The sequence below is a fragment of the Perna viridis genome, chromosome 11 (assembly GCF_037379345.1).
Source record: "Perna viridis isolate PV_CMFRI_1.1 ecotype Kerala chromosome 11, ASM3737934v1, whole genome shotgun sequence".
Lineage (NCBI taxonomy): Eukaryota > Metazoa > Mollusca > Bivalvia > Mytilida > Mytilidae > Perna > Perna viridis.
In genome coordinates, this window is record NC_142455.1 from 1,605,971 (window position 1) to 1,631,274 (window position 25,304).

General features: G+C 34.4%; 1 pseudogene across 1 annotated transcript; it reads left to right on the forward strand.

The window, feature by feature from the left end:
* The first annotated feature begins 2,287 nt into the window (after window positions 1–2,287).
* LOC148602272 (cytochrome P450 20A1-like) lies at window positions 2,288–24,014 on the forward strand (annotated as a pseudogene). The gene is made up of 10 exons (XR_015916761.1): window positions 2,288–2,607; window positions 5,005–5,054; window positions 10,265–10,434; window positions 12,332–12,485; window positions 13,327–13,476; window positions 17,698–17,773; window positions 19,770–19,949; window positions 20,853–20,866; window positions 21,513–21,577; window positions 23,719–24,014. The product of XR_015916761.1 is annotated as a cytochrome P450 20A1-like (transcript).
* The last annotated feature ends 1,290 nt before the right edge of the window (window positions 24,015–25,304 follow it).

Here is a 25,304-nt window from a genome sequence, read left to right on the forward strand (position 1 = left end):
GCCAAGTCTTTAATTTTAACTATTCCTGAATCTACAAAGGGTTTAATATACAACATTTTCCCAATATTTACTATCATTCGATCATAAAACAATGGAATATCAAATACATTATTCACATTTATTTCAATTTCCATATCAGTACGAAACTTTCCCCAGGCATAGAACTTTTAAAAATCAGGTAAAATACCTAATTGTCTATTATTAAAATCACACAATAGAATTTCTATAACAAAAGTCATATCTAGAACTTTTGATAAAAAATAAGTGCAAGTATGTTTCCACACTGCATTATAATCATTATCTAACAATCGACTCGAAAATTTAAGTCTATAAGCATCCATTTTGTGATATATATCTGGAAAATTTAAGCCACCATTCAAAACTCTATTTATTATAACATCATATGCAACCAATGATGAAGGCTTATTATTGTCTAGGGCGCTGGACTTAGTGCAGGCGGTGTTGCCATAGATGTCACAGCGGTACGAGTTCGAGTCCCGCGTAGGGAACGACCAAAAATTTGCTTCGCAAATTTGACAGTTCTAACGTCGATGTGTATTTTTCAGACCCTTATATATATAACATCACCAGAAGATGGTAAAATTGACATTAAATATTTCGGATAACTGATATCCTTCTTCAGCATAAAACCAACAAAACTTTATGAGCATAAATCTCACAAAGTTCAAGATCAAAACAGATTCAGAAGCTTTTCGGTTTTGAGATGAAACCTCTGCTCTTACTAGGGCATCTCTTAGGCTCCTAGGTCTACCCAATGCAAGGACCGGGCCCCAGGAAATAGCTTGGAGAGCTTAGGATGTTTTTGAATGTCTTCCGAATTTGAATGCAGTAGTTGCGAGAGTTTCCCAAAGTCTGGATGGTATGTAAGCACAAAAGGAACCTTTTTGTTCTTTTTCTTTCTTAGGTTTGTACTAGAGGGGATCTTTACGGCGGATGTTGTTAGCACATTCAAATAACGATCTATATCTGTTGATTTATAGACACGCGATAACAAATGACCAAGAGTTTATCTAAACGTTTGTTGGTGGTATCGTCAGATGAGCAAATGCGCCGAATTCGAAGTGCCTGGCTGTATGGTATGCTTTTAGTACAATGTTTTGGATGACAATTATTGGGAAATAAGTATTGGTGACTATCAGTTGGTTTGCTGTGAAGATTCATTGACATTTCCCCAAAAAACAAACGTAGTAGTATCCAAAAATGTGATTTTAGTGTCAGAAATTTCATGGGTGAATTTGATTGATGGATGAACATTATTGGCATATGTGATAAAATTGTCTAAGTTTTGTTTCGACTCAGTCCATTTCATGTCAACATCATCGATGAATCGAAACCAAGAGAGGGGTTTCGATAAATATATTGAAATTATTTGATTTTCTAATCAACCCATGAAGATGTTAGCATACTAAGGAGCCATTTTCGTTCCCATAGCTGTACCATCGAATTGGCGGTAGTGTTCGTCGTTGAAAGTGAAGTTGTTTCACTTCAAAACTAAAGTGAGTAAATTTACTAGGCAGTCAGTAGGGTCCAAAATATCTCGTGATTCCCAAGCTTCTCTATAGGCTTCTGTACCGTGTGGGATATTAGTATAAAATGAAGTGAAATCAAGGGAGACCAGAAGTGTTTCGGGAGGTATAGGATTCATTGATTCCATTTTCCTCAGATAGTCCGTGGTGTCGTTTAAATATGACTAGAGCTTTTGAACAAGGGGTCGGAGATGATAATCAACAAATTAAAATTTCGTTTCGGTTTGGGTGACTATTAGCAGAAACTATGGGCCCCCGTCCAGGAATATCTTTTTGTGCATTTTATACAGAACTCTTCATGTTTGTTAGCAAAATGTTCTTTTAGCATGAGGGATCTAGCAAATTTGTCTAGGTCATTTTCAAGTTGAACTTCATCTCTCTCTCTCTCTCTCTCTCTCTCTCTCTCTCTCTCTCTCTCTCTCTCTCCAGATATATATATCAGAAGTTCCATATTTAGAATTCACTAGTAGACGATCTTTAGGTGATAAACTACTATAGTATCTAAGTAACGTTCCAGTGACGTTACAGATATAGAACGACTTAGTAACGTTATAAATAGATTCAACGTTATAAATAGAGTCAAAACGAAAATGAAAGTGTATACTAATACGTATAATAATTTTTATTATATATATAAACTGAAAAGCGGATGTAAGATTTATATTTACCGCCATGCTTTAAAAGCAAGGTTATTATTGTACAATGCACGCCGTATTCATATTTTTTCACATTTGTAGATATCATATAATTTCGTAAATTCTTCTACTTTTTGTAAGATATCTTCTCATAAAGTATACTTACCGACACGTGTTAAAAGCAGACGTGCTCTAAAATAATAAAAATAACACGTGTAAGTGTTGATTAATACGTTTAGCGATGTCTCGGTATTAAAGTGGCTGTAGTGAGTTTAAAAATAGAGTATTATACGTGTTTATCTCCATGTGCAGGAAGTGTTGCCGGATTACATAACACTGTAACTTTGAGGAGAATGTTAGATTTTGTTATATTTGCTGTTACTTTTGTGGTGTCTCTATTGATTGTGGTTATTTATCTTCTTCCGGTAAGTTATTTTGACCTCTCACTATTGCTTAGGAGGGGAAAAACAATGCGACATAAATGGCCAGCCCGTGGTTAAACAATGATGAAATGGAGTTTTCGTTTCGTGATCTACATTTCATTTGATTCTAAAAGGACCAGTTTCTCCATATTTTTAATAAACATAGCCTATGCGTTACACGTAATATTGGTCATGTTTATCACTTTTTGCCATGGCTGTGGTCTAAATTTGATAAGCCTATTGCGCAGAAAAAAGTGCAGACTAAGTTAAGTACAATGAGACCTGTGTAAACGAACAACTTTTAGACCTTAGAAATCAAAATTAAAATTGGACCGGAGAAGATAGATGTTTGGTTTACAGATCAAGGTTCAAAACACATTTAAATTGATATAAAGAGCTTTATTTGGTTTAGATATGTTTCAGGGTTTGATGTTGGCGGATTATGCTAGTCCTATTAATTTTTACTGCATAGATATATATTGGTATAATCTCAGAAGGTCATTGACATTTATCATTAAGTTAACATAATAGATAGTGAGATATCACATTATGTTACAAGAGAGACATTGTAGTTCCTTGAGTGACCTAAGTTATGATTAAAATACAATTAATAAGGAACAACTGTATGATCATTTCAACTTTTGTGCAGTCGGACAAAAGGTTATACAAGGCTATAAGGGAGTTTTTTTTTTAAATTTATTTTTAATTTTTTTTTTTTTTTTTTTTTTGGGGGGGGGGGGGGCGGGCGTGTCAGAAAATTTGCTCATTTTGTGAAAAAACTTCTTTCTTAGATATTCCTCAAGCGTTTGTCAAAAAAATTCCAGTTTTTGATATTTTGTTCTTTTTCTTGTTGTTTTGGTTTGTTTTTTTCTTTTGTATTTTTTTGTGGCAGAAAATGTTGTCCATTAGGTCAAAAGACTTACATTTGTACTTAAGATGTTTCCTCTTTGACATTTTTGTTGTTACAGGGACCATCAATTCTTTGTTGTTGTTACAGTGATCACCAATGCTTTGATGTTGTTACAGGGACCATCCATGCTTTGTTGTTGTTGTTGTTGTTTGGTTTGTTTTTTTCCCTTTTTGTTTTTGTTTTTGTTTTTGCATAAAATGTTGACCATTAGGTCAAAAGACTTACTTTAAGGTGTTTGTCCTTTGACTTTTTTTGTTGTTGTTGCAGGGACCATGATTTGTTGTTACACGGACCATCCATGCTTTGTTGTTGCAGGGACCACCAATGCTTTGTTGTTGTTGCAGGGACCACCAATGCTTTGTGGTTGTTGCAGGGACCATCAATGCTTTGCTGTGGTTGCAGGGACCATCAATGCTTTGTTGTTGTTACAGGGACCATCAATGCTTTGTTGTTGTTACAGGGATCACCAATGCTTTGTTGTTGTTACACGGACCATCCATGCTTTGTTGTTACAGGGATCACCAATGCTTTGTTGTTGTTGCAGGGACCATCAATGCTTTGTTGTTGTTACAGGGACCATCAATGCTTTGTTGTTGTTACAGGGACCACCAATGCTTTGTTGTTGTTACAGGGACCATCAATAATTTGCTTTGTTACAGGGATCACCAATGCTTTGTTGTTGTTGCAGGGATCACCAATGCTTTGTTGTTGTTGCGGGGACCATCAATGCTTTGTTGTTGTTGCAGGGACCACCAATGCTTTGATGTTGTTACAGGGACCATCAATGCTTTGTTGTTGTTGCAGGGACCATCAATGTTTTGTTGTTGTTACAGGGACCACCAATGCTTTGTTGTTGTTACAGGGACCATCAATGTTTTGTTGTTGTTGCAGGGACCATCAATGCTTTGTTGTTGTTACAGGGACCACCAATGTTTTGTTGTTGTTACAGGGACCACCAATGCTTTGTTGTTGTTGCAGGGACCACCAATGCTTTGTTGTTGTTGCAGGGACCACCAATGCTTTGATGTTGTTACAGGGATCACCAATGCTTTGTTGTTGTTGCAGGGATCGTCAATTTTTTTGTTGTTAGAGAATCATCATTTTTCTGACGCAGTCGATATTGTTTCGCTTTTTACACTTTGACCTGAAGAACTCTCTTCTATTGAAACGCCAGTCACTTGATTGCAATTATGTTTCCCAATTGGCCAAATACTGATAGCTCGTTCGAAAAATAAACTGTATCGAAAATTGTAATTGCGTGCTATGTGTTATTTTCTTGAATGAAATATAGAAAATTATAAGTAAATAAAAGCATTTTATTGCGTAGCTATCTTTTGTTTTAAAGAGAGTACTTGCTTTTTATTTTTGTTAAAGGGGTCATCAATTTTCGTTGTTATTACAACTATCATATTTTTTTGCTATTGTTGAAGGGGCCATCAATTTTTATTATTACAGGTATAACCATTTTTTTTATTTTGTTCTTGTTACAGGGATCATCAAGACCAAGTTCCATCCCCGGACCTGAACCTACCTCACAAGAGTACGTATGGCGGGAAACATTTGCCTAATTAATTGTCAATCTATTAAAAAATCAGGTAGTTGTCGAAAGTGATATGATAAAATCCTCCCTTTTGAAAGTGTAATTTAAGTAGTAATCTATGTACGAATCATGCAAATTCTGTTATATATGATACATCCCAAAAATGGCTACACATTTTATTTTTATTATTAAGTTGCTTTATAGGTCTATATTGATATTATATGAAATGTATATTAATTTATTCCAGCCTGTCTGCTCTTAGAAGATAATACACATTGAAAATCCAACATTTTCTATTGTAGTTTAGTGTCATTTACAGAGTTATCTCTCTTACCATTGAATTCTACTGAACATACTATATACAATTTTTATCTCTTATGAACAAGGTTTCCATGAAAAGCCACATGCAATCTTATGTTTACTTAAACAAAATATCAAAAATAAAAATATGCAGACTTTTCAACCATGTATCATATATTGCACCATTCTTATGTGGAGTGCTATTTAAGTGTTGGTCTCTGTAAAAATCTTGTAGTGGGTGAAAATGGTATAAAACTCTACCCTTTTGAAAGTGTAATTTAAGGAGGGAGACCTAGGATAAGGGACATAACTCTTGAAATCAGTGACGTTTGTATCATTTTCATTTTTACTAAAGCCCATCAAGCTTTCATTTGAAACAGAATGAAATCAATCCAAGTTACTTTGATGCTTACATGAGATTGATGTCAAATGCTAAATGCAAACCCTGCACTGATTTGTAAGAGTTGTGTCCCTTACTCTATGTCTACCTCCTTAACTTTGCAATAATTACTTCAAGGAAAAAAGTTAAGATTTGACATATCATTTCCGTAAATTGAGTATAATTTCATCAAAATGCACATAAAATAAACATTCAAAGGGCAGATAATTCTGTCAAAACCTCATTAATTTGTCTAACATTCTATTGAAAAAAATTTGAACAAATGATTGATTCATAGATCAAATTATCGTATTTTCAAATGGAGAAAAATGCTTTTGTGAAATTGTATTGTCTGACCTGTGGGTTTTTAATATGTTTTTTTTTATGTTTCCCATTTGCCTGATTTTCACAGACCCTTACACTTAAGGGACAACCATTTGATTGTGAGGGAAGCTGACGGATTTTGTCGGGTCAGAATATTAATTTTTTAAATGTCGCGAATCTGAAAATTTATCTTTAAATGCTATAGCGGTAAATTATTTATTTTCATGACACTGTACGGTTGGTTTTCGTCTTTTCCGCTTTACTTCAAGGCTCAGTTGAGTGTGATTTTACATTCCTGGTGTTACCCAATTATAAGACTTGTCCTATCCACTATCTCCTAATGGCGTCTGAAGTTCGGAATTCACTTGAGACGCTGCAGTCAGCCCTCTCAGATAATGCAAGAAATAAGAAAGAGTGCTATGTCGTTTGCAAAGTATAGCATTTGGGTGAAGTTCCATATTATGCCATTGTTGTTTCTGGAAACTTCTTTACTTCTTTTTATCAATTTAGATCGAAGATTACAATTGATATAGCAGTCGCCATAGTCTTGAGATCGGTAAAGCCTGAAAGCATCTGTAATTATCTTACACTAACACAGTAAAATAGTCCTATTAATATACCCCATTTAGGTTTTTGGTTAAAGCTAACAATTTTGGACATATATGCATAAATCTTATGTCTGACCCCTATGTTCTATTTTTAATAGGTGCATGACTAGTATTGTCTGCACCAGACATAATTGTTGAAATTATATTCTAAGACTTTCGTGTTAATGTTAATGTACGTGCTTCGCAGAGTTTTGTGTTCATTTATCTAGGTGTTCCAATGTAAACCGACATCGAATCTGAATATTACACAGAGTGGCGTACTGCTACGGTGCATCATGAATTTGGTGTGTGTGTGTTTTTTTTTTTTTTTTTTTTTTTTTTGTGATGACCTTTGTAATCCAAATGGTGAATTTAAAAATAAATGAAAAAGTTTAATACTGATCATTTATAACAATAGGCTTATGTCTAGACACGTATTACTCCAGCCTCGGCATTTTCCTTTTTATGACCATTTTTTGTAATTTTACGATTATTTAAGGTGTAAAAATTCAAACGATCGATATAAATTGATTCAGTACTTGAGTACTTTGATTTGTCTTAATCAAGCCAATTACTAATAGCAACAGAAAATCAAAAATTTCTGGTAAGTTGAGGCCAGAAAATGAGTAAATTCACCAACAATAGTCTCAGGCCTTTTTTTGCAGAAAATTCAACTACAATTTTCAATTTTCTGTTTGCTTTTTATGCTATAATACTATTAGAATACTTCTACACATAAAATACAAGTTGTTGCATCATGATTTAGTCACTAGAAGAGCACAAACTTTTGTACAGTTTTCAACCAATTTTCACCAAAATAAAGAGGATTAGAGGTAGTTTTTTCAATCCAAAAATATAGAGCGCAAGTATGAACAACAAAATCATTTGTCAGAAGTTGTGATGGTACTGAAGGCTATTTTTGTATGAATATCAATGAGTTCAACAAGTGCGCTCTACATTTTCATCATAAAAATGCCTCATGATATAAGCTATTTTAACACAATGCAGCTTAACTTTCTAATTTTGCTTTATTTTCATCTACAATTTTAGAGCAACACACACATATACAGCAATGAAACTTTGTTTTTAACGACGGCATGAATTCAACTACGGAATTATGCAATTATCATATTTATTTGAAACGCTTTAGTTTTTAGGGCATATTTTGGTATTTTGGGAACATACTCCTTTGTATCCAAATTTGTTTTCAGACCACGACGTTTATAATAATTTACAAAAACTGCCAGCTACCCTTCAGAATCAAATGGTAGTCCTCTTACACATATAGAAAACAGTTTGAGATCCCTATACAGATGAGTACAAATAGAATCAGTTTGAGACCCAGTTACACATTACACATGATTATATACTAAAACAGTTTGAGACCCCACTACACATGAGTATATACTAAAACAGTTTGAGACCCCAATACACATGATTATATAGTGGAACTGTTTGAGACCTCACTCCACATGAGTATACAGTGAAATTGTTAAAGACCCCACTCTACATGGGTAAAAAGTGAAACAGTTTGAGACCCAAATACACGTGAGTATATTGTGAACAGTTTGTGACCCAATACACATGAGTATCAATTGAAACTGTTTGAGACCCAAATATACATGATTATATAGTTGAACTGTTTGAAACGCAAAAAACACGAGTATATATTGAAACTGTTCGATACTTCACTACATGAGTATATAGTGAAAGAGTTTGAGATCCCACTCCATATGAGTACTAAGTAAAACAGTTGGTGAGTTCACTAAGGAAGTAACTAATTTTAGGCTGAAACATTTAATAAACTTCGGAATTATAAGCGTACCTTGAAACAGTTTATGAAACAACTACACAGGACAAAGTGTAATTCGAACAACTATGGAACCCTCCACAAACGAAAAAAAGTATTTGAGAAGCTTTTCTTTGTAGCTTTCTGTTCTTACCCAATCAACTGTTACTCTTACTCCTATTACTGACAATGCCAAAGAGAGAAACAATACCCCCAGTCTTAGGTAAAGACAGAAACGACTTATCTAAGGTAACCTGATAAAGAGAGAAACAATACCCCCAGTCCTAGGTAAGAACAGAAACGACTTATCTAAGGTAACCTGATAAAGAGAGAAACAATACCCCCAGTCTTAGGTAAAGACAGAAACGACTTATCTAAGGTAACCTGATAAAGAGAGAAACAATACCCCCAGTCTTAGGTAAGAACAGAAACGACTTATCTAAGGTAACCTGATAAAGAGAGAAACAATACCCCCAGTCCTAGGTAAGAACAGAAACGACTTATCTAAGCTAACCTGATAAAGAGAGAAACAATACACCCAGTCCTAGGTAAGGACAGAAACGACTTATCTAAGGTAACCTTATAAAGAGAGAAACAATACTCCCAGTCCTAGGTAAGGACAGAAACGACTTATCTAAGGTAACCTTATAAAGAGAGAAACAATACCCCCAGTCCTAGGTAAGGACAGAAACGACTTATCTAAGGTAACCTGATAGAGAAACAATACCCCCAGTCCTAGGTAAGGACAGAAACGACTTATCTAAGGTAACCTTATAAAGAGAGAAACAATACCCCCAGTCTTAGGTAAAGACAGAAACGACGTTTTTATCTAAGGTAACCTGATGAAGGGGCGTAGGCTAATTAATTAAGTAGCCGACCACGAAGGTTAAGACGGGTTTTCGGTTTCTTCTGAGTTCAGATTAGACATACTTCACGGTTTTGCAAAGTAAAGAATACAAATCAATTCAAAATGAAAACAATAAAAATGTTCGCTGGCCATGTTCAGCCATTTTGTCAGAATTTTGGACTCTTCTAGTTATATCCATTTCATAGCATTCGTTATTTTTGCTCACAGACCCCCACTTTTCTTTTCGTAATTTCATTGAACACACCGTAAGTTTCTTCTATGAAACCCTTGTTATTTCCTACTATTTACCTACTAAAGCAAAACATATGGAAAATCTAGAGAAATCCTTTTTCCGCCAAAATTTTAAATACTTTTACACGAGCAAACTGATCCATCTATGTTTTTATTTTTTATTTCAGCAAAAATCTTGTATCCCTTGACTACTCTTTCTTTTTGTATTGTTCTAGCATGAAAGATCCTAAAGATTTCACAACCCTTTGAAGTCCTTCTTATACTTAAATAGATCAGCGAACAACTACAATGGAACACTAAGTGATATCCTGCCACGTAATGGTAAAAAAGGGGTTGCAAAATATTCAAAATGGCTTAACTCGAAAACCCCAACCTATATTTCATGGTAATAAATAACTACAAATTTAAAAATGATCAGTTCTAAAGTCAAAGACGACCACTCCACTTTTCGGAGGGTATCAGATAATACCTCGACATTTCGTGTGGTGGACTATAAATTTCGGTGGGGTGATTATCATGGACCAGGCGCACCGTTATGGTAAGCGTCCTTTGCTTTTCTAGAAACACCTGCCGAGTTGCTCATAAAAAGTCAAGTGCGGGTAAACGAAAGACCACGAATATGACAAACCACGAGACATGCTACACGAATGAAAGTGCCTTCACAATCATCACAGTAGACATTTCTGTCTATCATCAGTTTTGAAAAAAATTCTAGATCTGTTTTTGTTTCAGGGATGGAAACCTTCCAGACATTGATAGAGCTGGTAGTCTACACGACTTTCTGATGGCTACTCATGAAAAGTATGGGCCAATCGCATCGATCTGGATAAGAAAACAGTTTGTAACAAGCATTGCTTCTCCTGAACTATTCAAAGAACACTTAAACGTGTTTGACAGACCACGTAAGTTTTAATAACAATAGGGACCTATTAAAAAGCGCCCGGGAACTTCCGAGGAGAAAAGAGCGCCCGGAAAAGTCTTTAAAAAGATTAGTGACTGTTGAAAATCTATGTATGGCTAACATCACCTTTTTTAGAACAGTTGTAAGTGGGGAATGTTAAAAAGTATTTATGACCTTTACATGTCCGAAAACAAGACTGGACAGCACTGCATGGAAGCCTTTTTATGTATGTTTACAAAGTACAGTTTGCAGTTTTAGTGTGTCTTTTTTTCAAAAGACATATATTTTATACTGTCCATCGAGAAAAAAACTTTAATGGTCATGTAGAAAATAATTAGTGTTTTTGTATGTCGACTTGGTTGTAGAATACATAATTACGATTTCAATATGCAGAATATAACATTTCTATCGCAATAGCTGTGCAACTTTCCGGATCCCCCGGATTCATTCTTATGTTGATGGGATTATATTTGTTTAATATTATTCATTTTTCCATTCATTTATTTTTTTATCAAGTCACCTACCACGAAACATCGGTGACTTTTTGTTTTTATTCCGTTATTATTATTATTGTTATTATTATTATTATTATTATTATTATTATTATTATTCCGTCATCTTCCGTCTTCCCATCAATATACATTTCCAGACAAATTCTTAGAAACCATATGGCTGACTCCTACGAAACTTTGCACACATATCCGGTACCATCCGAAGTTGTACCTAAATTTTTCAAAACTCCGGAAACAGACATACACAACAAAGAACATAAAGTAACTAAAATCATACATACAAACTAACAAAAGCAAATGAGCTCTGACTACACTAAAAACTTGGAACATGGACCATATAGGTGCACCGGTAGGGTAATCGTCCTCTGCTTTTCTAGAAACACCCGCCGAGTTGCTCATAAAAAAGTCAAGTCCGGGGTAGACGAAAGAGGAAAGGAAAACTATGACACGTTGAACAAATCAGTTTTCATGGCGCAGATGGATACACCGTAACGATCCATGAGTTCATGATGACGACCATAAAACTTCTGTAGTGATGAATTCAATCTTGTAGCAACATAACCCTGTTCCAGACGCCTATTTGTTAAAATTCTAACGCGATACAAAAAAGTCTGCGTAGTTTCGGCAAGCCCTGGCATAACGTATGAGCTGTGATATGAACACTCCATACGCAGGTGCTGAACGGATTTTGCCACAGATGAAAGGAAAGTTGACAATTCTGAATGAAAAATCATCACGTTTGTCGTAATGTTTGGTCAATAGTTTTCCTTTACCATCGATTTCTAAGTGTAGGTCAAGATATGAGGCTCATAAAAAAGTCAAGTCCGTGGTAGACGAAAGAGGAAAGGAAAACTATGACACGTTGAAAAAAAGAGGTCAAAATATAGGACATTGCAATATCTCGGAAACCTAGGTGTCTCCGGACTTGAAATAATTTGGTGCAGTCGTTGAGTTTGATAATCCTAACAAGATTATGCCAAGAAACAGAAACAAATATGTGGCCTGTTGCCATGGTAACCGATGTTCCCGCCAAAATCTTAAAATGCTCTGATTTGGATGAAATTGTCCCTCCAAAACTTGCTCAGATTTTGGTATAATTTGCTTATTGGGGTGATAATAATGTGCTGCATCAAAACTTCACGGTTTCGAGGCAATAAATGTACAGGAGGTGACTTGCCCCACGTTTAGCGAAACGTAAACTTAATTATTTATTGTCTTTCTTGTTATTTGTCCATGTCACATTATGTGTTTTGGGTTGTGTTTTTATCTTCGGATTTCCCTCCTCGACCCCCTATTTTTATTAACACTAAGGTATTTTTTTCTGAAGTTTCAAGCTTAATTTTGAGACAATGAGCAAATTCTAACAGCCATGTCTTCCTTTTGAAGATGATTTGTTCAACGAAATGGAGTATATGATCAGCATTGATTGTTTACAGTATGCAAATAAGGAAGATGGCCGGAACAGAAGGACCAAGTTTTTACCCATGATGCAATAACAAAATATTATAAGACATTCCAAGAGGTAAGCTTAGATTTTAGCTTGACTTTTCTACATTAGCAGCACGATTAGCAATAGGCCCTTTCGTGGTACAAGTAAGTCAGTGAGCATGTGTGACGTATACTTCAGTGAGAAAGGGTGTGGTAGAACCAATCGGAACTCTTTGGCTTTTCTCGTTACACAAAAAATATTTTAACGGAAATTGCCGAACGGTCCAACAAAAGAATATTCCTCGCGGATGTTTTTAAATATAGCCTCCACCACGCATGCTCGTCGACTATCCTACAGTTACCAGGAAAGGTCTATATCATGTAAGTTTCAGAGTAGCGTGCTTACCTCCGATGCGAGATGTCTAGGTTCGATCCCTGGCCTCTTTAGAATAGGCAGTCAATACTTCAAACACATTGCATATAGGAAACAGAGTGGTGACATGTCTCTTCTGAGACACAATTTTGTATCAACAACTTAGACTTCGGCTTAAGGAAATAAGGTATTCTACTTACAATAACTTTAAAAAAGCATTTCATGATTGAAAACGGACACAATTTTACAGGAATGATGAAGGAATGGCGAATAGGGGACTTGGTTGTGCTTATATTTGTTGAAAAAAAAACCATTTTTTTTGTAGACCGAAATATAAACAGTGCGTGAAATTTTTTTAAAATATTTTGTTCGATGTTTGATATTATACCATATATCGTTGTTTGATTTAACATACAAACATTTACAATGGGTTTATGCATAAATGGATTTATTTTCGTATTTTGACACATGCCATCCACATCATCCTGCATGTTGTGAGTTGTAGATAATATGCTACAGTAAAAAGTATTAACATAATGAAGTGACCATTAATATTTTCAGATTTCAGATGACCTTGTAAAAAAAAATTTCATCCTTGGTGGATGAAGAACACGTGGCCCTCAGTCAATATATGAATGAATTCGCTGTAAAACTGGCTTTAGTGTGTTTAATGGGCGATACATTCCGTAATGATAAAGATGTTTTGGAATTCAGAAGGTTATATGGTATTGTAAGTAATACTAATTTTCGTTTTCTTTTCCTTATTTTTCTTATTGCATATGCATACGATTTTGAAATTCGAAAATCGGTCTGCGTTTCAATGCTTAATTCCAGGATCTGTTTCCAAAAACTGCAGAAAAAGAATTAAAACAACACAAAATTGGACAACTTAATCGAATTGGTCATTGTCATCGATGATATGTGAAACCTGTTTAAACCAAACACTTTCCCTGTACATCAGTTTCAATGCATTTTAACCCTACTTTACCGTACGATTAAGTACCAGTCCAAATAAAAATAAGACAATGCCAGTTGTAAAGTGATTTATGGTGTAGCAAAAAAAAACACCAAACAAACGACGCTTTATTAATCTACATATGCTATACATTCATATAACAATTATCATTTCTGCATTCAGATCTGTACTTTTTAGAAAATTATACATTTATCTCCAACTAAAATCAAACAAATCAAACGAAATCAGGAACGATAACTCTTGCAAAGTGCCAATTTCATGTACAATGTTTATGTTTTTTAAACCAAAAGTGCAACAACAAAATGAAACACTAAGATCAGAAACTCTTTTTGAACAAGAAATAAAACTGAATTCGGTGAGTTCAAATACACGTTTCAGAAACTCAGCAATACAACTAAACTTTCAAAGTAGATCTATATTGGAATACTAGGCAGAAACCAGAGACAAAGTTATACAAAATCTCAAAGAAATCAATATGTCTGCCATCCAGTCAGCAAACACAAAGAGAATAGTACTCACATTCCAAAGAAACCCCAAAGAGAATTTTAAAGTACATGTGACCTGAATAGAACAATAGATAAAACAGAAACAGAGACTTATATAAATAGCTTATCAGCTGATAGGTAAATTCATCAGTCAAAGTAACTGACTATCCATTATATTGGTCTCCTTCCTTTCATACAAAAACCTCTTGGACTTTATCACATTAGAACCCAACTTAATTCTATACCTCTCACTCTACTACACTCCCTTTATAAAACAAGTCTTGACACTCCTGTTTCTGACCCCACTTCATCATTATACAGACTTGTTGCCATCATTTTGGATATTGGTTTCCACAGACTCTTTAAACCAGTTTGTGTGAAAAGTCAAGATGACGAAAAACGATCATTTCTTCCACTACCGTTTGTCAAAAAAGGTATAGATGCAATTAATTTGGCTAACATCCTCCATCACAAAAACGTTACCAACAAAATTCCCCCATATTTCAAAGACAAATCCATACCAATTATTTCATATTCCTATACTTCACCCATCGCATCCAAAATTTTCAGTTATAAAAGGCTTTTGCAGAACCGCGAGATTGAGGACTTCAAGGCTAAACCACCTGACTGTTCTTGCAAAACCTCTCCATTCAAATATGGTCCTTCTGGTCACGTCGTTACGGGAGATTTAACCATTATCGAAAACGAATCTCCACGTAATATCCTTTCTAAAGGTCCCAAGTACCGTGAACCACGTTCCATAAATTGGAATTATAACTTTAAAGTTCTTATGGATGCCGTCGAGGACTATGCAAGAAAATGGATAAAACGAGAACAAGAAGACATTGATTCTCTGTCAGAGTGGTTGAAGGCCGTGAGGTCTTTAATTTTGAAACGAATGAAAATTTTAAGTGGGTCAATGAGTGCCAAGGGTACATCAGTTTTCAAAGACACCGATGTAGCAAAAACATTGTCTACTATACATGACAAATATGTTGTCGTACCAGCAGAAAAAGCCCAAAACTACATTGTTTTTGTCTGCAAAACGTTTTATATCCAATGTTTATTATCAGAGGTAGACGTAGAAAATAATAGCACTCTACCCAAAGAAGAGATTGTGGAAAACCATAAATCTGTGCTATCCTCTTTTGGTCTCTCTACCAAGGACGATGATTGTGATTTACCGTCTATGTACTGGATTCCTAAACTTCACAACAATCCATACAAACAACGTTTCATAGCTGGATCTGCAAAATGTACCACCAAACCTCTTTCAAAACTTTTAACTTCTATACTCATAACTGTCAAAGAAGGTCTACAGTCCTACCACAACACTTGTTACTCCTGTAGTGGTATTAATTCAATGTGAATCCTGAAAAATTCGAAAGATCTTTTGGAGACAATCAGTTCAAGACTATTATCTGAATATAATAGCATTAAAACCTATGATTTTTCAACACTGTATACTTCTATTCCCCATACTCAGTTCAAATCCCGACTTAAAAACATTACACATCGTTGTTTTTCCAAAAAAGATGGTAAACCTAGATACAGATATATAGTTCTTGGTAGAGATTCCTCATACTTTGTAAGAAATAATTCCAAATCATCTTCCAAATATACAGAGGAAGATGTTTACAAAATGCTGGAATTTTTAATCGACAACATATTTTTCCAGTGTGGTGGACGTGTTTTTCAACAAACGGTCGGCATTCCAATGGGAACAAATTGTGCTCCTTTACTTGCTGACCTATTTCTTCACTCTTATGAGGCTGACTTTATAGCTGATCTGATCAGAAAGAAAGAATATTGTTTGGCTAGATCCTTCAATCTCAGTCTTCGCTATATAGATGACGTATTATCTTTAAACAATCCTAATTTCGGGGATTTGACACATCGCATCTACCCAAAAGAACTTGAGATAAAGGATACTACAGACAATGTGAAGTCAGCCTCATATCTTGACCTACACTTAGAAATCGATGGTAAAGGAAAACTATTGACCAAACTTTACGACAACGTGATGACTTTTCATTCAGAATTGTCAATTTTCCTTTCATCTGTGGCAACATCCCTTCAGCACCTGCGTATGGAGTGTTCATATCACAACTCATACGTTATGCCAGGGCTGCCGAAACTGCGCAAACTTTTTTGTATCGCGCTAGAACTCTAACAAATAGGCTTCTGGAACATGGTTATGTTGCTACAAGATTGAAGTCATCACTACAGAAGTCGTATGGTCGTCATCATGAACTCGTGGATCGTTATGGTGTATTCATCAGCACCATGAAAACTGATTTATTCAAAGGGTCATAGTTTTCCTTTCTTCGTTTGACTACCCCGGACTTGATTTTTTATTAGCAACTCGGCGGGTGTTTCTAGAAAAGCAGAGGACCCTTACCTTACCGGTGCACCTGGTCCTTGCTCCCAGTTTTTAGTGGAGTCCGAGTTGCTCATTTACTTTTGTTACTTTGTATGTATACTTTTAGTTACTTTATGTTCTTTGTTGTGTATGTCTGTTTTCTATGTCTGGTCTATGTCCTTGGATTATATTCTTTTGATTACCGCTATAACCTTGGTTCCCTTGATTACTCATTGATACAAGTAACAACATGTATATATTTTAATATAAATGTGAGTAAGTTTTTTTTTATTAACATGTAAACCATTCATTTATTAATCTCAAATCATACATCATATAATAAATGAAATACAATGCATTAATTATAGAAAGAGTAAAATACAATGAATATTGTATACACACTCAATTCCTGGTTAATTTCACTCTGCCACACATGAATCATCTCCTGTCTGATTTTTTATATATAAAAACTGCTTCTTAAATAGATATATTAGATTACCATCACATATAATGAACTTCCTTGGATGATTTTAAACAATTGACAGAGATTTTAACTTCTTATTGACCTTATACAGTGAAACCTTTCTAAACCGAATCTATTTTGTCTATACAATAGGTACGGTTTACCTAGGTTCAAAATACATTTAAACTGATGTAAAGATATCATGAACAGTTTTGACAGGTTTTTGGATTATTCAAGGTTCGATTTTTGCAGGTTTCACTATATCTCATTGATATTTGTTAATTGCTTAAGACATGAAGGATATACTAATTCTACTCAATGGAGTTAACTATTTAACTTGCTGTTAATTCAAATCATATATGTTCCAAAAATGATTAAGCTAGAAAACTGTTTTATAGACCCTCTTATGCTAACTGTGAGATAGTCGATCGCATACGTGTGGCATGCTCAATATACACTTCCGCGAGGAAAATATTTTGTTCTACCCAAACCCTACCTCGCGGAAGTGTATAATGGCCATGCTCATAAACTTACCACAAAAGGGTTTATTGACTAGATTATGAAGAGAAAATTAATTGTCATTTCTTTCGTTTAAATTTGCAGTTTATATTCAACGATCTAATCATTTCATATTAATAATTATGATTTTTTGTTCATTTCACAAGATATTTACTGAAGTTATTAAACATTTAAAAGATCAACCTGATGCTGAAAATCAAAGAATGAAAGCTTTGTGTGAAGGCAAGTAATGAATAATCAATGATACATTTGGAAAAGCCTGTTTATATATATACAATGTCAGAGTATTGTCGAAAAATACACTCTGTATGTGTATGTGAAGTTTAGTTTTGGCGCTAATCTGCCATACTTTGTGTGGATATCTTTTTTTATCTCATGAAGATAGAGTATATGCATTGCTTTCTCTTACAATATATTGTGTCAGTAAATAAATGACTTATTAATGGAAACAAAAGAATGGAATATGTAATTTTAAAGAAATCGTAGTGGTAGAGAGAGAAATGAATGCAACCAAAAATCGAGAGGAAATCAGTAGAATATATTCCAAGTATAAAGACTATACAGGAAAAAAAGACACACACAACAAAGAATATGAAATAACCAAAATGTAAAAAAAATGAAACACGTACAAAGAAATAAAAATAAATGATAAACCCGGACTGCACTAAAAAACTGGGACCATGGACCAGGTGCATCGGTAGGGGAAGCGTCTCTGTTTTTTCTAGAAATAGCCACCGAGTTGCTCATAAAATGTTACGTCCGATGTAGACGAGCTATGACACGGTGAACGAGTAATCAAGGGAACCAAGGTTATAGCGGTAACCAAAAAAATAAAATCCAGGGACAAAAACCAGACTTGGAAAACAGACATACACAACAAAGAACATAAAGTAACTAAAATCATACATACAAAGAAACAAAAGCAAATGAGCAACTCGGACTCCGCTAAAAACTGGGAACATGGACCAGGTGCACCGGTAACGAAACGTCGGTGACTTTTTGTTTTTACTCCGTTTATAATTATTATTATTATTATTATTATTATTATTATTATTATTCCGTCATCTTCCGTCTCCCCATCAATATACATTTCCAGACAAATTCTTAGAAACCATATGGCTGACTCCTACGAAACTTTGCACACATATCCGGTACCATCCGAAGTTGTACCTAAATTTTTCAAAACTCCGGAAACAGACATACACAACAAAGAACATAAAGTAACTAAAATCATACATACAAACTAACAAAAGCAAATGAGCTCTGACTACACTGAAAACTTGGAACATGGACCATATAGGTGCACCGGTAGGGTAATCGTCCTCTGCTTTTCTAGAAACACCCGCCGAGTTGCTCATAAAAAAGTCAAGTCCGGGGTAGACGAAAGAGGAAAGGAAAACTATGACACGTTGAACAAATCAGTTTTCATGGCGCAGATGGATACACCGTAGCGATCCGTGAGTTCATGATGATGACCATAAAACTTATGTAGTGATGAATTCAATCTTGTAGCAACATAACCCTGTTCCAGAAGCCTATTTGTTAAAATTCTAACGCGATACAAAAAAGTCTGCGTAGTTTCGGCAAGCCCTGACATAACGTATGAGTTGTGATACACTCCATACGCAGGTGCTGATTTTGCCACAGATGAAAGGAAAGTTGACAATTTTTGAATGAAAAGTCATCACGTTTGTCGTAAAGTTTGGTCAATAGTTTTCCTTTACCATCGATTTCTAAGTGTAGGTCAAGATATGAGGCTGACCTCACATTGTCTGTAGAATCCTTTATCTCAACTTCATTGGGTTAGATGCAATGTACCATATAACCGAAATAAGGATTATTTAAAAATAATACGTCATCTATATAGCGGAAACTGACATTAACGGATCTAGATTAACAATATTTTTTTCTTTCGGATCTGAAAAGTCAGGAAGTAGAGGAGCACAATTTGTTCCCATCGGAATGCCGACCGTTTGTTGGAAAATGCGTCCACCACACTAGACAAATATTTTGTCGATTTACAATTTTTCCAGCATTTTGTAAACATCTTCTTCTGTATATTTGTAAGATGATGAACAAATCGGTCTCGTACTGCAGAAGATTACACCATAACGATCCACGAGGCAAAAAATAAACGTTACAAAATTACTTCTGTAGGATTGGACGTACATGCTGGATAGTTTTGTTTGTAACATGATGATTATCTTCTATTTTACAGCAAAAACAAAACTCCACAAAATTATTGAGCAGGCTATTGAACAGAGACGTAATAATCCTCCGATAGAAAAGGGGGAAGAACTCCTGATAGATCTGTTAATGGAATATTGGGAGGATGATGAAATGACGAAGATTGAAAGTTTGGTGTTTTTGTCTGGTGGTAACCACACAACTGCAAATTGTATGTTCTTAAATTCTTTTAGATTGCATATTTGGTAAAACCATTCTAAGGTAAATCGAACCTATTACAGTAACCTTCCTTTTCTGTCACCTTGCGAATGCATACAGAAGTATGTATTTTCCATGAACAAATGGTGTTAGAAATGATGTAAAAAGCCGTCTTTAAATTATTTCAGAAAGATTTATTGGTTTAAACCTATATATAGTGAAATTATAAACATTAATTTTGAAAATCTTCTTTCAAAGGGGGTAATCGGTGGGAAAATTTTCTTTAGAAATGTTATAGGAATTGCTTTTGTTTTGTTTTGTTTTATATTACAAGAAAAAAGTTAAAGTTCGCTGACCCCAATTTCCTTTTTCCAAGATGTTCTACTGTCAAATAAGTGTTCTTTATACAGTGTTGTTAGAAATATTTATATACCAGTTTTTACGGTCATCGAAAGAGTGAAAATTCCCTACAGAATGAATATAAAATTTTATTAAAAAATCGCTATCTCGAGATTTAGTTCGATGACCTATAATTTTACAATATGTTTTTCCAAGGTCATCTTTGAGAAAAAATAGGAAAATCTATCTACTGAAAGTATAAGGTATGATACATCTTCAGTTTGTAATCAATGTTATCCTTCATTTGATTCGATGTATGTAGAAAAAAAATATTAATATTTTGACCGTTAACCTGGTGAAAATAAAATACTTTGACAATTAACATGGCGAAAATAATGTCAAATAATGTCCAAGCACACCTTTTGAGGGGCCCGGGCTGGCACCCCTCCTTTTCAAAGTATACCACAAACACGATGACTTTTCATTCCGTATTTTCAACTTTTCTTTTATCTCTGTCAAATCCCTTCAGCACCTTCGTATGGAGTTTTATTATCACAACTCATATGCTATGCCATAGCTTACCTTAAATACGTAGACTGTTTGTACCGTGCTAGACTTCTTACAATTAGACATCTGGAACAGGGTTATGTTGTACAAGATTGAGGTCATCACTATAGAATTTGTTTGGTCGTCATCGTGAATCGTTTCGGTATATACATCTTCACATTGAGAACTGATCTGTTCAACGTGTCATAATTTTTCCCCTTTCGTCGACCCCAGACCTGAACTTTTATGAACAACTCGGCGTGTGTTTCTAGAAAAACAGAGGACACTTACCTTACCGGTCCATGCATGCTCCAAGTTTTTAGTTGAGTCCAATTTGCATATATTTTTTCATTGCTTTGTACGTATTATGTTGGTTATTTTGTGTATGTTATTGTGTTTGTCCGTTTTCCATGTCTGGTATTTGTCCCTGGATAACATTCGTTTGATTTCTACTAGAATCTTGGTTCCCTTGATTACTTTTTCTGCACGATATGCATGAAAGACAAGATAAGATTTGTTCGACATGTCATGTGACACTCGAGATCTTTGATCCGCATCCGCAATGTTTGATCAATCGCTCAATATATAACGGATGGGGGTGATATCTGAAAGAAATGAAATAAAATCGATATATTTTTTGTTTCAGTTAATTGAATAGTTTTGTGTTTAAACAGACATAATTAAATTTTAGACTCCAGTGTTTCATGCTGTTGGGGTTAGCTTTCATGATGAGAGAATATGGGAAGAACCAACAAGGTATGTTTAGAAATCAATCAGGGGGCTTCACATTGCAAAACATGTGCTTTCCATTTGCGAACATGGGGGTATGGAGGACCCATCTATGCATCCATTTCACCTCCTTTAACATAGAATGTAATTAAACTTTCAGTGCAAGAACCTTTATTGCATGCCCCTCCTATTTTTGATTTTGATTCTGGGGTTTCACAAAGCAAAACATGGACTTTTTCATTTGTGCATATTGGGACATATGGACCCATCACTTAGCCTTTACTCCTCCTTTACCACACAATGGAATTTAATTGAACTTTTATGGAATCTTTTTAACTTCTTCCCATTGCTCACCTCCTGTCTTAAATTTTGATTGGATTCAATATGGAGGTCAAAATGTCTATTTTATCAAATGGGAGAGTGGGGTCAGCAAGCATTGCTCACAGATTATTTTATATTATTTATTTATTTATCATTTTGTTTGTTTTGCATTTCTGTGGTTGTGAGAAGTTTTATCTTAAGGTATTTTTTATATCTCTAAATGAAACTTAGCATGTGAGTGATAACATATTTTTTGTATTTAAAAAAAAGTTTTCAAACTACACCAATACTATGAGAAGGCAAATAAGTGTCAGTCCATGTAAGAAGCAGACAGTAAGGTAAACATGGTATGAAAAAAACCATCATTCTGATAGTGTAAATTGACTATTTGCACGATCAGAATCAAGGAAAACAGACAAGATTTTCCATATCATGCTGGACCATTGAGTTACAATTTCATTAAAATGCACTGAAAACGAACATTTCAAGGGCAGATAATCCTGTCGAAAACCTTATTTCTCTAACATTTCTGAGAAAACCAATGATGCACATATTACATAATCGTCTTGTCAAATAGAGAAAGCATTCTTATGATATAACTTTGTCAGATCGGTGGGGTTTCTACAGTCACGTGTCTGATTTTTCCCATTTTGCCTGATTCTTACGAATACTTACACTTAATATTGTTTAGTAATGTGGTTAAATATAACAACAGTGAGGCAGGCATTGGTTTTTGGCAATATCTGGACACTTGAACAGCATTTTCATTTTCTGAAGAAAAAAAATTGTAATAGATGCATAGCGTGTCTTAATTACGTGAACTTCCAATGTAGAGCAAAATCATGGTTACTTTTTTTCTAGATTTGTGTCTTTGTAAATAGGTTACTGTAAGCGTATTAAATTTCCCTGTTTTCAGACAAACGTGAAAAAGATACCAGCAAAAGTGATTTAAAACACTCTGAAGTGTTTACCAATATTTAAAACCGCGAAAATTGATACCCGCAAATATGCTCACTTGGCAGAATCCGCGAAAATAAACAAACATAAAAATTCGTTTGCATTTATTGTACATTAAGAGTAGTACATGTGTACATTTATTTTTTTCATTCTGAGTAGTACATATGTATATTTATTGTACATTAAGAGTAGTACATGTGTACATTTATTTTTTCATTCTGAGTAGTACATATGTATATTTATTGTACATTAAGAGTAGTACATGTGTACATTTATTTTTTCATTCTGAGTAGTACATATGTACATTTATTGTACATTAAGAGTAGTAGTACATGTGTACATTTTAAGATTGGCTATAGGAGAGTTCTCCGCAAATCTCATTGGTGATGTCATATCAACTAATTTGCATATCATTGAGTGTCCAATTTGTTGGCAAATACACAACTAAATAAACAATTGAAAATTTGATGATAAGAATCCATATTTTCCAAACTTTATTATTGGTTCTGTAAATTGTTTAATTTAGATAAAATAATTCATCTTTTGTATATGAATTTATACCTCTTTCACTTGAAAAATAATTTTGTAATGAAAATTATATGTAAACCTTTATTTCCTTATAAAATCATTATAATAATTACTGAATTCCATTGATAAAATGAGTTTTATTTGCAGTTTAAGGAACCAAAAGTATTTTTTATTATCTTAAAAATGAAAATTGATGATTCAATGTTGAAGCCCCATTCCAATCAATGGATTTTATGCCAACAAATACCAACCACAGGTAAATGATGACGTCACGAAGGACTCTCCTATTGCCGAATACATGTGGTTGCTAGTGCATGTTTTACTATCCAACTAACTGCTTAACATTCATATTATTTTTTCAGATTTAATCCTGACCGCTTTTCTCCTCAGAATAAAAAGAAGCGACACTCGCTTGCCTTTAAACCATTTGGATTTTCTGGAAAAAGGATTTGTCCAGGTTATCGGTTTGCCTATGCGGAGGTCACTGTTCTCATTGTGACCTTGTTACAAAAATTTAAATTTAATATGGTGGAAGGTCAGGTGATCACTCCAATCTATGGATTTGTTACATCCCCAAGCGAAGAAGTGTGGGTTACAATTGAGAAAAGATAGACTTGAGACAAATCCAATGTAGTGGTAATAAAAAATTATTGCATTATATTTATTATTACTGCAATGTGCAGCTGGCTTAACATTGCAATAACAAATACATGAATTGTGGAGTGTTAAACATCATTATGTGCAATTTTTCTCAAACCCAAAATTTAAAAACAAAAATGTATTCTGGAATAAAATTTCAAAGTTGCAATCAACTATGCACGCATTGATTCATGAATTTTCAGTACATAGACCCTTTTGTTCTAACGTTGTGGTAGTCGATGAGCATACGTAGAGCATGCTTAATATACACTTCTGCGAGGAAATTTCTTTTGTTCTACCCAAGCCCTACCTCGCAGAAGTATATATTGAGCATGCTCACCAACTTACCACAAAAGGGTCTATTGTAGAATCATGCTATTGTGTATGATTAATTGGCATAAACAACAAAGTGTTCTTAAATATTTTTTTTTTATTATTTTCCTTTCACTTGTTGAGTCTTGGTGTATACATCTCTTCCAAAACATGTAACATTCCCAACTAATGTTCACGAATGAAACAACACAGTTGAGAGAGTAATCAAGGGAACCAAGATTCTAGCGGAAATGAAAAGAATGTAATCCAGGGACAAAGACCAGACATGGAAAACAGACAAACACAACAAAGAAGATTCAAACATCCATTTGTAAAATACAGTAAAACATGTCTCAACCAAACCATGAAAAATCTGATAACCTGTCTTAACCGGACACATTTATGCATCTTTTTATATCTGTTTAAATGTGTTTTGCAAACAAAATACTTGTTTAAAACAAACTACTTTTAAAGTCAAAAGGAGAAAAGGAGGTTTTCGTTTACTGGATTATTTGAAGTAATTCATTAACTGAAGTGTAATTTGTTTTTCTTTTTTTTAATAAAATTTTCCATGATATTTGAATAACTGAACACCTGCCCAAATCGAACTTAAAATTTGTGTTGGAATAGACAGTTTACTCTGTATATACATTAAATACATCAATTATTATACATTAATAGCAGTCTTTCTTAAAATCAGACAGAGAGTGATTCATGTATGTCAAAAACACACCGAATTCAGTTTTATTTCTTGTTCAGAAACAGTTACTGATCATATATCAAGTCTTTATTTTTAAACTAGTTGTTGCGCTTTTGATATTAAACAACTCACTGAGTAGTTTTTAGAAAATGTAAGCCATTGTTCGATTTATCAGTACGCCACTAATTACCATTAATCCAAAAAGAATTAACGAAAAAGTTCAGTCATTTTATTAACGTTGACTTCTGAACGTATATCCGCGAATCTAAGTTGGGTTTCCGCTAGTCCTTTCGCTAG